This window comes from Dama dama, chromosome 1, assembly GCF_033118175.1.
Source record: "Dama dama isolate Ldn47 chromosome 1, ASM3311817v1, whole genome shotgun sequence".
Classification (NCBI taxonomy): domain Eukaryota; kingdom Metazoa; phylum Chordata; class Mammalia; order Artiodactyla; family Cervidae; genus Dama; species Dama dama.
Genome location: NC_083681.1, coordinates 20,919,220 through 20,933,291, shown reverse-complemented (window position 1 = coordinate 20,933,291; position 14,072 = coordinate 20,919,220).

The window sequence follows — 14,072 nt, the reverse complement described above, 5'->3', positions numbered from 1 at the left end:
AAGTCTATTTTTTCTGAAATAAGTTTTGTTACCCTGGATTTATTTTGACTTCCATTTGCATGGAATAACTTTTTTCAGGCCCTCATTTTCAATCTGTATCTTTAGATCTGAAATAAGTCTCTTGTAGGCAGCATATTTACAGATCTTGTTTTTGTATCCATTCATGAACCTCAAGTTTCTTATCTTAAAGGGAACTTTTTGTTAAGATTAATAAAGTTAATAAAGAGAATAGCAGTTAAGATTTCTTAAGCTTAATAAAGAAAATAGTGGTTCAGAATTCCCCAGAATGCGTCACTTTTTTATGAGGATTATTTTGAGCTAAAGGAAATTGAGACCTTGTGGATTCTAGGGATACTACTGCCCCTCTCTTAACTACTTAGGAGGGTTTAAATTGGTGATTTTTCTGTGAATAGAGATATTAATGGAGATAAATTTTATCTAGGTGACTCTATCTATGTGGCAGAGCAGATATCTAAGTGCCAAACATCTGTTTTTCGTACATGTATGAATGACCCTCCTGCCCTTGGAAGCCATAGACCCTATCTTATTTCTTAGCTCAGTATGGTATATATTTCTCATTTTGTCTTTCTGTTTCAGAACCCTGCATGTATGTGGTGTTTCAGTAGCTATAAAATTAAATTTGATTTTTTTCCCCATTAATTTGTTTTATGTCAATTTAATTCTTAGACTAGCCAGAAAAACCTACAAGGATTCTTTACAGAAGCACTGACTCTGTGAGCATGAAAGGTCAGTGCACTGGATATCAGAGCCAAGGAAATGCTGGTATTATTTCTATCTCTGCCTATAAACTGTCTTCGTTCTTTTCTAGTTTGTATTGTTTTCAGTCAAACTTAGATCCTGAGTTATGTTTAAACTGGGATTAGCATAATTCAGTGTTCTTTGAAATTCTCACTAAATAATAGACACTCTGGAGCATCTTTTGATGTTTCAGTTCAGTTCAGTTCAGTTGCTCAGTCGTGTCCAACTCTTTGTGACCCCATTAATTGCAGCACGCCAGGCCTCCCTGTCCATCACCAACTCCCGGAGTTTACTCAAACTCATACCCATCGAGTCGGTGATGCCATCCAGCCATCTCATCCTCTGTCGTCCCCTTTTCCTCTTGCCTTCAATCTTTCCCAGTAAAAGGGTCTTTTTCAATGAGTCAATTCTTCGCATGAGGTGGCCAAAGTATTGGAGTTTCAGCTTCAGCATCAGTCCTTCCAATGAACACCCAGGGCTGATCTCCTTTAGGACGGACTGGTTGGATCTCCTTGCAGTCCAAGGGACTCTCAAGAGTCTTCTCCAACACCACAGTTCAAAAACATCAATTTTTTGGCACTCAGCTTTCTTCACAGTCCAACTTTCACATCCATATATGACCACTGGAAAAACCATAGCCTTTACCAGATGGACCTTTGTTGGCAAAGTAATGTCTCTGCTTTTTAATATTTAATAGATATCAAATACTGGTAATAGGCTGTTATTAAAAATGTAAGCTTCCTGAAGTGACTGAGAGTTACCTTGTTTTTTCTTTCTATACAGAGAAATCTATTTGTCTGTACAATGGCACCCTAGAAAGATACGGAGAGTAAATAATTTAATAATTGCACAAAAACATTTCACTCATCAACAAAGCATACCAAAATGGTTTAAAATAAAATTAAAAATAAACTTTATCTATCAGTTTTTCCCATTTGTTATTATACTTTCAAAGGTTATAAAGAAAAGTGAAATTCTCTTGATCAATATATAAAAAACAGAGTTAACTAAAAACAGCCATATATGTATATTTATGTATATGTAGCTCAGTGGTAGAGCTTGTGCTTAACATGAACAAGGCTCTGGGTTCAATACCCAGTACCTCCAGGGCTTTAATCTCAGCCCTGAACTAAGGCTCACAACTTTCTGGGCCTCCGTAGTAGCTCAGATGGTAAAGAATCTGCTTCCAATGAAGGAGACCCTGATTCGATCCCTGAGTCAGAAAGATCCCCTGGAGAAGTGAACCGCAACCCACTCCAGTATTCTTGCCTAGAAAATTCCATGGACAGACTATGGGGTCTCAAAGAGATGGACACATCTGAGTGACTAACACATGCACACACATATATGTATACATGTATACATATACATTTTATTCCACAGAAGAAAAACTGGAGGCTTTACCTACTGTTGAGCTTTGAATTTTACTCATGGCCATGACAAGGACACCTGATAATCTATTCTTATCCAGTGTTAACACTGGAGTGACCCCTGGTGAAAAATTCCTGTAACTGGTGATTTGAACTGTTGAAAGTCACAATCCTCAAATGGCATTTCTCATGCTAGAAATCCATGATACCGAACCTAGTGTAAGGTGAGTGCAGAGAAAAAGAGCAAGCTGGGCAGTCAGGCAAGAAAAGGGAATTTATTAGAGGGAAAGAGAGGGTGACTGGCCCTTAAGGAAAACCAGCGTCTTCCCTTTCTGATGGAGTCCTTCTTAAACCCCACCAATGAAAAACTCCTAGAGGAGAACATAGGCAAAACACTCTCCGACATAAATCAAAGCAAGATCCTCTATGACCCACCTCCCAGAATATTGGAAATAAAAGCAAAAATAAACAAATGGGACCTAATGAAACTTAAAAGCTTTTGCACTACAAAGGAAACTATAAGTAAGGTGAAAAGACAGCCTTCAGATTGGGAGAAAATAATAGCAAATGAAGAAACAGACAAAGGATTAATCTCAAAAATATACAAGCAACTCCTAAAGCTCAATTCCAGAAAAATAAATGACCCAATCAAAAAATGGGCCAAAGAACTAAACAGACATTTCTCCAAAGAAGACATACAGATGGCTAACAAACACATGAAAAGATGCTCAACATCACTCATTATTAGAGAAATGCAAATCAAAACCACAATGAGGTACCATTACATGCCAGTCAGGATGGCTGCTATCCAAAAGTCTACAAGCAATAAATGCTGGAGAGGGTGTGGAGAAAAGGGAACCCTCTTACACTGTTGGTGGGAATGCAAACTAGTACAGCCGCTATGGAGAACAGTGTGGAGATTTCTTAAAAAACTGGAAATAGAACTGCCATATGACCCAGCAATCCCACTTCTGGGCATACACACTGAGGAAACCAGATCTGAAAGAGACACGTGCACCCCAATGTTCATCGCAGCACTGTTTATAATAGCCAGGACATGGAAGCAACCTAGATGCCCATCAGCAGATGAATGGATAAGGAAGCTGTGGTACATATACACCATGGAATATTACTCAGCCATTAAAAAGAATTCATTTGAACCAGTCCTAATGAGATGGATGAAGCTGGAGCCCCTTATACAGAGTGAAGTAAGCCAGAAAGATAAAGAACATTACAGCATACTGACACATGTATATGGAATTTAGAAAGGTGATAACAATAACCCTATATGCAGAACAGAAAAAGAGACACAGAAATACAGAACAGACTTTTGAACTTTGTGGGAGAATGTGAGGGTGGGATATTTCAAAAGAACAGCATGTATACTATCTATGGTGAAACAGATCACCAGCCCAGGTGGGATGCACGAGACAAGTGCTCCGGCCTGGTGCACTGGGAAGACCCAGAGGAATCGGGTGGAGAGGGAGGTGGGAGGGGGGATCGGGATTGGGAATACATGTAAATCCATGGCTGATTCATATCAATGTATGACAAAACCCACTGGGAAAAAAAATAATAATTAAAAAAAAAAAAAAAAAAGAAAAATTCTCCGAAGGGATGGTCATGTAGCCGGAGGTCTGGAATCTGGTGGTCTCGCAGCTTTGAGAAGATAGGCACCAGTGAGGTAACAAGGATGCCATTTGGGCAATTTGGTCGGTCTCACAGATCACTGTGATTTTATTCTTTGTAAGGTTGACATAATGAGCCATGTTATCAATGAGATGCCATGTGGGCCCTATCTCCTAGATTTAATACCTGATCTAACTGCAGTTTCAGCCTTTCCCAGAAATTTAATCTTAATCAACCAGTCTGGAATTTTCTGGTCAAGCACTCTGGGTAGTCTGTCCTAGGGGCCCAAGAGGAAGTGGCATCTTTATGATAAAACCTTGCTCTTCCCTTCCAACCCCAAAGAGGACCTTTTTAGACCTCCTGGTCTAAAAAGAATAAGTTCTTTTCTACTGCTAATAGTTTCTTTGCCCCATCCTTCTTCCTATAAAAGCCTTCCATTTTGTACAACTCTTCTGAGGACTGCTCCAGTTACTAGAAAAGATTTTGCTCCATTCATGAATATGAAATAAAGCTAATTAGATTTTCAAATTAGCTGAGTTGTTTTTCAAAAATTTTTTTAAACAGATAAAAAAAATAAATAGCTGAATTAAATAAATAGCTGAATTTTTTTTTTAAAGCAGATACAATTTGAAGGCATATCTATTAAGAAGGGTATTATATGTTAAAGCTGAAGAATACATTTGGATTTATGATTATTTTGGTAGTATGTAATTCTCATTTATAACATATATAATAGTTTACTGAAAGATTTAAGATGTGATTTTCTCATTCTTTCCAAAAGCAATTTAGACTATTGAGGAAAGCTAAGAATTCATATCAGTAAATCTATATTTGAGTCCTGGTACTATGATTTACTCACTGTATAAATGAGAACTAAATAGGTTGTTTCCTCTGTAACTTGAGATAAAATCAGTTTATTCCATCCTTCTTATCTTTCAGGGCTATTGTGATGTTCAAAAAGACAATATGATATTTTTTGCAAATTGTAAAGGATTCTGCAGATGATAGATTGTATTTATCAATGGTAAAAGTATAAGGACACAGTAGGCTTGTGATGAAAATTAAAAAAAAAAAAGAGGAAGGAATGAGGGAAAACAAAATGTATTTTTGAGTGGCCACAGTGTAACAGACATTAAAAAATTTTTTTTAGCACATTTAATTCGCCATACCCTGGATATGAAGTGATAAACAGTCCTTCAGTTTCCAAATGAGAAAACCAAGGTCAGTTTAAATAACTTGTTTAAGATCACATAGCCAGTAGGCACTAGTTAGTGCTTCTTATTTCATTATTTCAGGGTTTCCTGCATTGCAGGCAGATTCTTTACCAGCTGAGCTACCAGGAAAGCCCTCTTTCATTATACCATCTCTTTATCTGGACAGAACATTTTTCCTCTTTCAAACCCAACTCCATGATGGAAAGGCTATATGCATATTTCTTTACTCATTTGTTTGTTTCAATAAATATTTATTCTCTGTCAAAACTAATAAGTCATTGTTCTGGTTCTTTCAAGGAAACAGAGATGGATAAAAAGTGATCATTGTGCATATGAAGTTAAAGTCCACTGTTTCCAGTCAATTCTATGCTTTTCTTGTTGATGGTAGGATGACAAATAGTTAACACTGGGAAATAGATGCTCTGTAAGTGGAGTTGGACACGACTGAGTGACTGAACTGAACTGAACTGAAGTGGATTCTCAGAGGAGAATAAAGTTACTGAATTTGCTTCAGTTTCCATTTAATTAAGAGCTGAGCAGAAATTTTTTTGTTTTTAGTTGAAAATGGAAAATAAATCACCATATTCTCTTTGTTTGTTAACTGGAGTATGAAGATGGTAAACAGTTGTTGAGAGTGCTGGTTGTGGATTCAGAAAACTCTGTGTTCAAATCCTCTAGCTCCATGTACCAACCGTACTCTTGGAAAGTCACTTCTCTTCTCCAAGCTTCAACTTCATTAACAGTAAATGTACTTTAAACTCTAAACTAAGAATAAATCCCCAACCCAAATTTGTTATGATGATAAAATGAAGGAGCGTGTGTGTGTGTGTGTGTGTGTGTGCATACATGCATGTGTGCCTGTGTCTACATGATGTATGTTAAATAATAATACTTAGCACAAGGCCTGAGGCTTGGCAAGCAGTCCTCAAATGATAGCAATTATTACAATTATTTTGTCTTCAAGGACACAAATCATTATTCCGAATGTCAGATTGCACAGTGATTGCTTTGTTTTGTTTTATGTTTCCCCTTTGTACTCTAGTCCAGGTCGATTCACTGTTAGCTGTTCTCTTAGAAAGCAATGAATTGGGTCCTGAAAAGACATGGTGTAGATCAGGCCAGTTTTGGTGGTGCTGGAATGAAAATGGTAGAAACAACAGCTGATTGCAACAACCTGCTTAGCAGATTGGACTGAACCTAAGAATATTTTAGGTTTATGTATATCGAGTTTGTTTTACTATTTTTAACTAAATTCCTGGTAACAGTTTTCTTTTCATTGTTTTCTAAAGGAGGTGTAACAGAAAGGAAATTGAGGCTAATTAATGGTTTGAATTACAGGAAATTCTGTTTTATGGCCTTTGCCTTTAAAATACTCCCTTTTCCCTGATAACTGCATTTTAATTATAGTTGTTACACTCATGGAATGCTTATGGTGCATCAGACCATATTCTAAGTGATTGTCATGAGTTAATTTATTCCTCTAAAACCTAGTGTGTTAGGTAGCACTGCTGCTACTGCTGCTGCTAAGTTGCTTTAGTCATGTCCGACTCTGTGCAACCCCATAGACGGCAGCCCACCAGGCTCCCCAATCCCTGGGATTCTCCAGGCAAGAATACTGGAGTGGGTTGCCATTGCCTTCTCCAATGCATGAAAGTGAAAAGTGAAACTGAAGTCGCTCAGTCGTGTCTGACTCTTCGTGACCCCATGGACTGCAGCCTACCAGGCTCCTCCATGCATGGGATTTTCCAGGCAAGAGTACTGGAGTGGGGTGCCATCGCCTTCTCTGGTTAGGTAGCACTGCTGGGCATCTATTTGGTGTAGGCCTGCTGGTATCCAGAGGAACGTGAACCAAAAGAACAGCAACACTGAGTAGGGCTGTTTCATTAGAAGCCCTGGAAGAGGCTGTTACAGGTGAAGATGCTGAGACCCAGAAATGTTAACTCACCAGTCCCAGCATGTGCATGGTACGGCTGAGAATGAACATAACCAGCCTGACTCCCGAGCCCATGCTCCCAACAGCTCCAGACACGCCTCCTTTAAAGCCAACTAATTCTGTGATTTTGGGAATACTGAAGTCATGACTTGTCCCAGGAAGGAAACACACAGGCACAGTGATTAGTGAGCCCCACTGGGCCTGTGATAAACCAAATCTCTTCCTCAGTGCCTTACAGAGAAGGAAAGAGATAACTGGCCTGGGAATTAAGGTCCATGAGCTCTGGCTTAGGGCCTAATACCAGTTTGCTGTGTGGCTTAAACAAGTGACTTTGAAAGCCTCAGTTTCCTCATCTATAAAATGAGGGATTGGGCAAGAAGATCATGAGGGTCTGTCTCAGCTGTAAAGTCAATGCTGTTTAAGCAAGTTTGTTATGTGTAAAATTAGGCAAAATTCTGTGTTAGAACTACTGTTGGTTAAGGTTATTATTATAAATGGCCACCGATAAAATAGTTCATCTAAGTAGGCACAGGGATTGCTTTGTCCTATTTTCCCCTTTCATAGTCTAGCCCAGGTCAGTTCACCGTTGGCTGTTCTCTTAGAAAGCAATGAGCTGGGTCCTGAAAAGATGTGGTGTAGAGCAGGCCAGTTTTGATGGTGCTGGATTGAAAGTGGGGGGGGGGGTTGTGCACAGAGGTCCAGGGGCCTAGAGAGCTTCCAGAAGCGATGTGGGGGCTGCCTGTGGGCACACAGGTGCCCCGGGCTTGATGGTGAGAGAAGCGGTGGTGATGCGCTACCCTGCAGTTATTCTCAGAAGGTCACTCCTTTAGTTTTTGTGGAGCTTATCTTTCTCCAATGATTCCCGGGTCCTGGAGTTGACATGCCGCTTAAGTTGGCCAGTCAGAATATTTCTTCAGGATTTTTAAAAAGTATTACTAAAAGGGAGAAGGGGTAAACTCCTCTCTGGTGGGCTGAGAGACTCACGGCCTGCCAGCCAAACTTATTCTCCAGTTTGTGGAGGAAGTGAGTTTGAGGGATTAGAACTGATCTGCAGACAGAAGCATATCCTGATAATGTTAGAATATCTGGTTCCGTTTGTTTCAGAAGACAAGCTCACACATCTTTTTTTTTTTTAATTTTAATGTAACCATTTCTTGTACTCTTTAGGTTAAAAACAAAACAAAACAAAAAAACCCTCTCTTTGTCTAATCTGCTTTGAGTTGGTTTTCTATAACTTGAAAAAAGGAAATAGCGAGAACAATTCAATTTGCTGATAATTGAATTCAAATCAATTAGACTTTGAACCCAGAATCCATGAACCACCAAAAAGAATGTAAAGTTTTATTGGTTGTTGCATTTTTCTGTTGTAAACATGCATGGCTTTCATCAGGTTCTCCAAGGGGGGTGTGAATCAAAAAAGGATAAGAACAATTGCACCAGAGAGTTTGCAGGCAGGGGTGAGATCATTTCTGTAGGAGTTCAATAAACAGCCATTGAATAGATTCAGGACACATCAAGTTAGTCCTGCTGAGCTTCAGATATGGGACGAGGTTCATGAAGGACACAAGATGAATGGTATGGCCTCAAACAGAGCACATCTTGTGGGTGAGACACACAGCTAAAGTGAAAGAGTGGAGTAATTTCTGTAACAGAGGCACACAGTGTGGGCCCCTGTGGGAAGCAAGAGCTGATGGCTGATTCTCGCTGGGGGATCAGAGAGGCTGAGCAAAGTGCTTTGCACACATGTGATGCTCCAGAAGCTGGGCACGACCTCATCACTTATATAGAGTAGTGGCTAGGAACTCAGATCCTGGCATCAGCCAATGGAGTTAAATCCTCCCCAACCCACTTACTACCTGTGGGACCATGGACCTGGTATTGCTGACCTTGAATTTTCCCATCTGCAAAACTGAAATAATAATAGTAACTACCTCACAGGATAAAAGGCTGGTTGCAACAGAGTAAGGCGGACACTGGGGTGGTAGTGGCAGTAGTGGTTTAATAAGGGGAGAAGATGGAGCAGCGTCCAGGCTGAGAGGGCGGTGGGGACAAGGGTAGAGCAGCAGGGGATTGTCCATTATGACTGGGGGCAGCAGTGTGGTTTGCTGGGAGCTCAGTGTCCATCAGCTGAGTTTGGAGAGGCAGACTGGAACTCCTTGGAGGCCAAGCTCAGGAGCTTCAGAGGCAGTGGGGGTCATCAGAATGTCCTATACAGAGGAATAACATGATTGGATCTGGGAATCAGGATAAAGACTGGCTGCAGCATAGAGAAAGGACAGCCCAGTGCAGATATGGTGGGCGACACAAGGAATTAAGGGCAGGGTAGTTCAGTGGTTAAGCACTTAAGCTTTGAAATGAGACTGACAGACAAGGTTTCAATTCTTGCCTCTGGCTCTTACTATTTATGTTATTTTGGAAAACTTACTCTCATTTTCCAAGCACTTTTCTTTAAAATGATGATGATGGAATCAGTACTTATCTCTGGGATTATTCAGAGGCATAAATGAGCTAAGTCATGTCAGAGTTAAATTTTTAACTGGCACCTAGCAAAACATTTCTTTTTTGGTTATAATAACAATAATATTGGATAAGAGTGAGTATATATTTCTTCCAAGTCTGGAAAGATCCAGACCAGGACCAGTGGGCCTGGTCCCCAGCCCACTTGCATCTCAGATCTGACTGGTGGAGCTTGTCCAGTAAAGATTCTCCAGAAAAGGGCATCTAGCATGCATAGGGTCTAGAATTAGGCCCAGGCAACTATGAGACAGGCTGAGACCTCTGACTTGGGACCCTTTGCTGCACTGGTTGAACCTGGACAAATGTTTTCTAATCAATAGAATACAAAGAAACTATATGGGACTAAAAATAGCTGTGTGCATGCACAGTTGGAATATACTAATGACAAGATACAAAAAGCCAAAACCTAGCTGCCACTTCTGAGGTGTCAGGAGCAAAAGCAGGGTACTGTGCACACAGCACCACCAAGGGGGAGGGCAGACAACCCGAGCCAACCCTCTGGCACGACCCATGGGTCCGATCCCACCCTCGCCCCATTAAGGCACTTGCTCGCCCCCTCACTCCTTCGTATAACACACTTCCCAGGAAAGCCTAGGCTGAATTCCTCGTCTGGCCTCACCAATTTCTATCCATTAAAGAGTCTAAGAACCTGGCTCAGCAACAGTTCTACCTTCTACTCTGCCAGCATCTTTCTCCGCTAAGCAACACCCCTACTTGGCATTTGCTGTTGTTCATGGTTTCTGTTACTCCGGGTGGCTGCAGGCCCACAGTGAGTGGGTGCCTGAACTTGGCTGTGAATGTGACTCAGAAGTGGCCATCATTCCCTCACTGTTTGCTTCCTGTTGAGCACATGATCTGAGAAGCAATCAGCCCTCTCCATGAACAAAGGCTAAATACTTGGGCTTGTAGTTTAAAATGAACAAAATCTCTGTGATATTTGTAATTCAATTCCAAGACAGAGAAAAAAAAAAAAAAAAAAGATTTCAAATGGAAAGTGAATGGCAAACTATAAAAAGAGAATTCATTTCCTTCCTTTTTGAAATCCAGGTTCATAATGGTTGATTTTCATTTGAAAATACTGAAGAAGTGGGAAGGAAAAAAAAATGTTTAATGAGATATTTCAGATCATGGACCAGGTGTCTACAGCCAGGCCATTCAAAATTGACACACATCACAGTTACCTACTGGTTACTAACCTCTTTGTAATTTAGGTTGCTGATGACGATTATAATAAACATTTGTATGGTACTCACTACATCCCATGCAGCATTCCCAGGACTTCATTTTGCAGATGAGGAAACTGAGTCATAGCGAGGGAGGTTACCCAATATGGTCAAGGTCACACAGTTAGGAAGCTGTGGAGTTAGGATTCAAACCCAGACCATCTGTAAACTGTATATCTTTAACCACAATTCTGTGATAACCAACTTTGCATTCTTTTGGTTTTACATTGCTAGCATGTAAATGTATCATTTAAATTAATAATCACCTCCAAAATGTAAGACCAGAAACTATAAAACTCCTAGAGGAGAACATAGGCAAAACACTCTCCGACATAAATCACAGCAAGATCCTCTATGACCCACCTCCCAGAATATTGGAAATAAAAGCAAAAATAAACAAATGGGACCTAATTAAACTTAAAAGCTTTTGCACAACAAAGGAAACTATAAGCAAGGTGAAAAGTCAGCCCTCAGATTGGGAGAAAATAATAGCAGACAAAGCAACAGACAAAGGATTAATCTCAAAAATATACAAGCAACTCCTGCAGCTCAATTCCAGAAAAATAAATGACCCACTCAAAAAATGGGCCAAAGAACTAAACAGACATTTCTCCAAAGAAGACATACAGATGGCTAACAAACACATGAAAAGATGCTCAACATCACTCATTATCAGAGAAATGCAAATCAAAACCACAACGAGGTACCATTACATGCCAGTCAGGATGGCTGCTATCCAAAAGTCTACAAGCAATAAATGCTGGAGAGGGCGTGGAGAAAAGGGAACCCTCTTACACTGTTGGTGGGAATGCAAACTAGTACAGCCGCTATGGAGAACAGTGTGGAGATTTCTTAAAAAACTGGAAATAGAACTGCCATATGACCCAGCAATCCCACTTCTGGGCATACACACCGAGGAAACCAGATCTGAAAGAGACACGTGCACCCCAATGTTCATCGCAGCACTGTTTATAATAGCCAGGACATGGAAGCAACCTAGATGCCCATCAGCAGATGAATGGATAAGGAAGCTGTGGTACATATACACCATGGAATATTACTCAGCCATTAAAAAGAATTCATTTGAATCAGTTCTAATGAGATGGATGAAACTGGAGCCCATCATACAGAGTGAAGTAAGCCAGAAAGATAAAGACCAATACAGTATACTAACGCATATATATGGAATTTAGAAAGATGGTAACGATAACCCTATATGCAAAACAGAAAAAGAGACACAGATGTACAGGACAGACTTTTGGACTCTGTGGGAGAAAGCGAGGGTGGGATGTTTCGAGAGAACAGCATCGAAACATGTATATTATCTAGGGTGAAAGAGATCACCAGTCCAGGCTGGATGCATGAGACAAGTGCTCGGGCCTGGTGCACTGGGAAGACCCAGAGGGATCGGGTAGAGAGGGAGGTGGGAGGGGGGATCAGGATGGGAAATACATGTAAATCCATGGCTGATTCATGTCAGTGTATGACAAAAACCACTACAATATTGTAAAGTAATTAGCCTCCAACTAATAGAAATAAATGGAAAAAAAAAAAAACATAAAAAAAAAAAAAAACAAAGGGAGAAGCTGGTCACAAAGATAGTTTTGTCTTTAGAGTTAATGAATAAAACACTTTAAAATTAAAAAAAATCACCTCCATAATGATTTTATTAAAATTCCATAAGAGGGGAAGACAAATTGATCTTTCATGTAAATATTGCAGATTATTTCCAGTTTCTAAGATTATTTTAGTTCATGTCATAGAGAAGCTCAGGGCATTTATTGGAATAATGGACACCATCTTGTGTTCCTGGCCTTTGAAGTACCTTTACCTTCTAGGTGATTTCTTCCTTCCCTCATGGCTCCACGAATTTCTTCCTTTTTTTGTATTAACTCTTCTTTTGTACTACCAACTTGTCATCCTTTTAGCATTGTGCTGTAGAACAAATTAACCCTCTTCCTAGAAAAGAAGCAACAAGTTAACTCTTTATGAATGGTTCTTATGTACTTGAAGGTGTGTGTCAAATGTATCAACATTTAAATCGACCTGACACCGCTTTGGAAGTGTGGGTTCTTCCTCCATACCAGGCAATTCTTCAACACCAGCTAGGTGTCCTACAATTCAATTCAGTTCCGAAGCTGTCTACCTGAGGTTCACATCAGATCCCACAGGTTAAGGGCTCAGTTCCACAAGAATGTTACCCCTTACTCCCTACTTTAGATGTCAATCAAACGTCCAGGTTATTACCTGCATTTCTGTCTATAAAATCAGAAATTTCCAAGACCCCTCTTTGGGTTTGATTAATTTCCTAATGGCTCACTGAACTCAGGAAACCAGTTTACTCTTCAGAGTACCAGTTTATGACAAATGCTATAAGGATATGAACCAGATGAAGAGATTCACAGGGTGAGGTCCTGAACACAGGAGTTTTTGTTGTACAATTTATGGAGTTGTAGAATTTGTGGCCCAGTGTAGCAGCACATTGGTGCATAGTGGCTTACTAGCCTAGAAGTTCTCCCAACTCAGCCTTTTTGGGTTTTTATGGAGCCTTCCTTCCACAGACACGATTGACTAAGTCGTTGGTCACTGGTGATTGAACTCAGTCTCCAGCCCCTCTTCTCCCTAGAGGTTGAGGGTGGAGTTGAATGTGCCAACCCTCTAGTTACAGGGCAGGTTTCCCTGGCAACAGCCCCTCATCCTTAGGTGACCTAAGCAGTTTCCAAATATTCACCTTATTAACATAACAAAAGACACTTTTTGGCTCTCATCACTTAGGAAATTCCAAGGGTTCCAGAAACTGGAAGAAGACAAAACGTATATTTATAGACCACATATTCACACATGTCCATATATTTTGCTTTTGTGTAGATATACAAACTAGTGAACTTATTAGTGGACATTTTCTAAAAATGAAAGAAGGGGGTTATATTGAGTTTAACTCCTGATCCCTTACTAATTTTTTTTTTTTTTTTAATTAAAAGGAATTAACCACATGCATTTGTTTGCTAGGACTGCTGTAACATAGTACTATAGACTGGTTGGTTTAAACAAATTTATTTTCTTATGGTTCTGGAAACTGGAAATCTGAGGTCAAAATGTCACCAGGATTAGTTTCTTCTGCAGGCCATGAGGGAAGGAATTCCAGGTCTTTCTCCTTGGCTTGTAGGTGTCTGTCTTTTCCCTATGTCTTCATATCACCTTCTCTTCCTATGTTTTTGTGTCCAAATTTCCTCTTTTTTAAGGATACCAGGCGTATCAGATTAGGGTCCACACTTATAACTTATTTTAACTTAATTACCTCTGTAAAGACCCTGCCTCCAAATATAATCACATTCTAAGATACCGGAGGTTAGGACTTCAACATATGAATTTAGGAGTAGGGGCATAATTCAGTTCATAACGTCATACAAAATAAAAATTGTCCAGT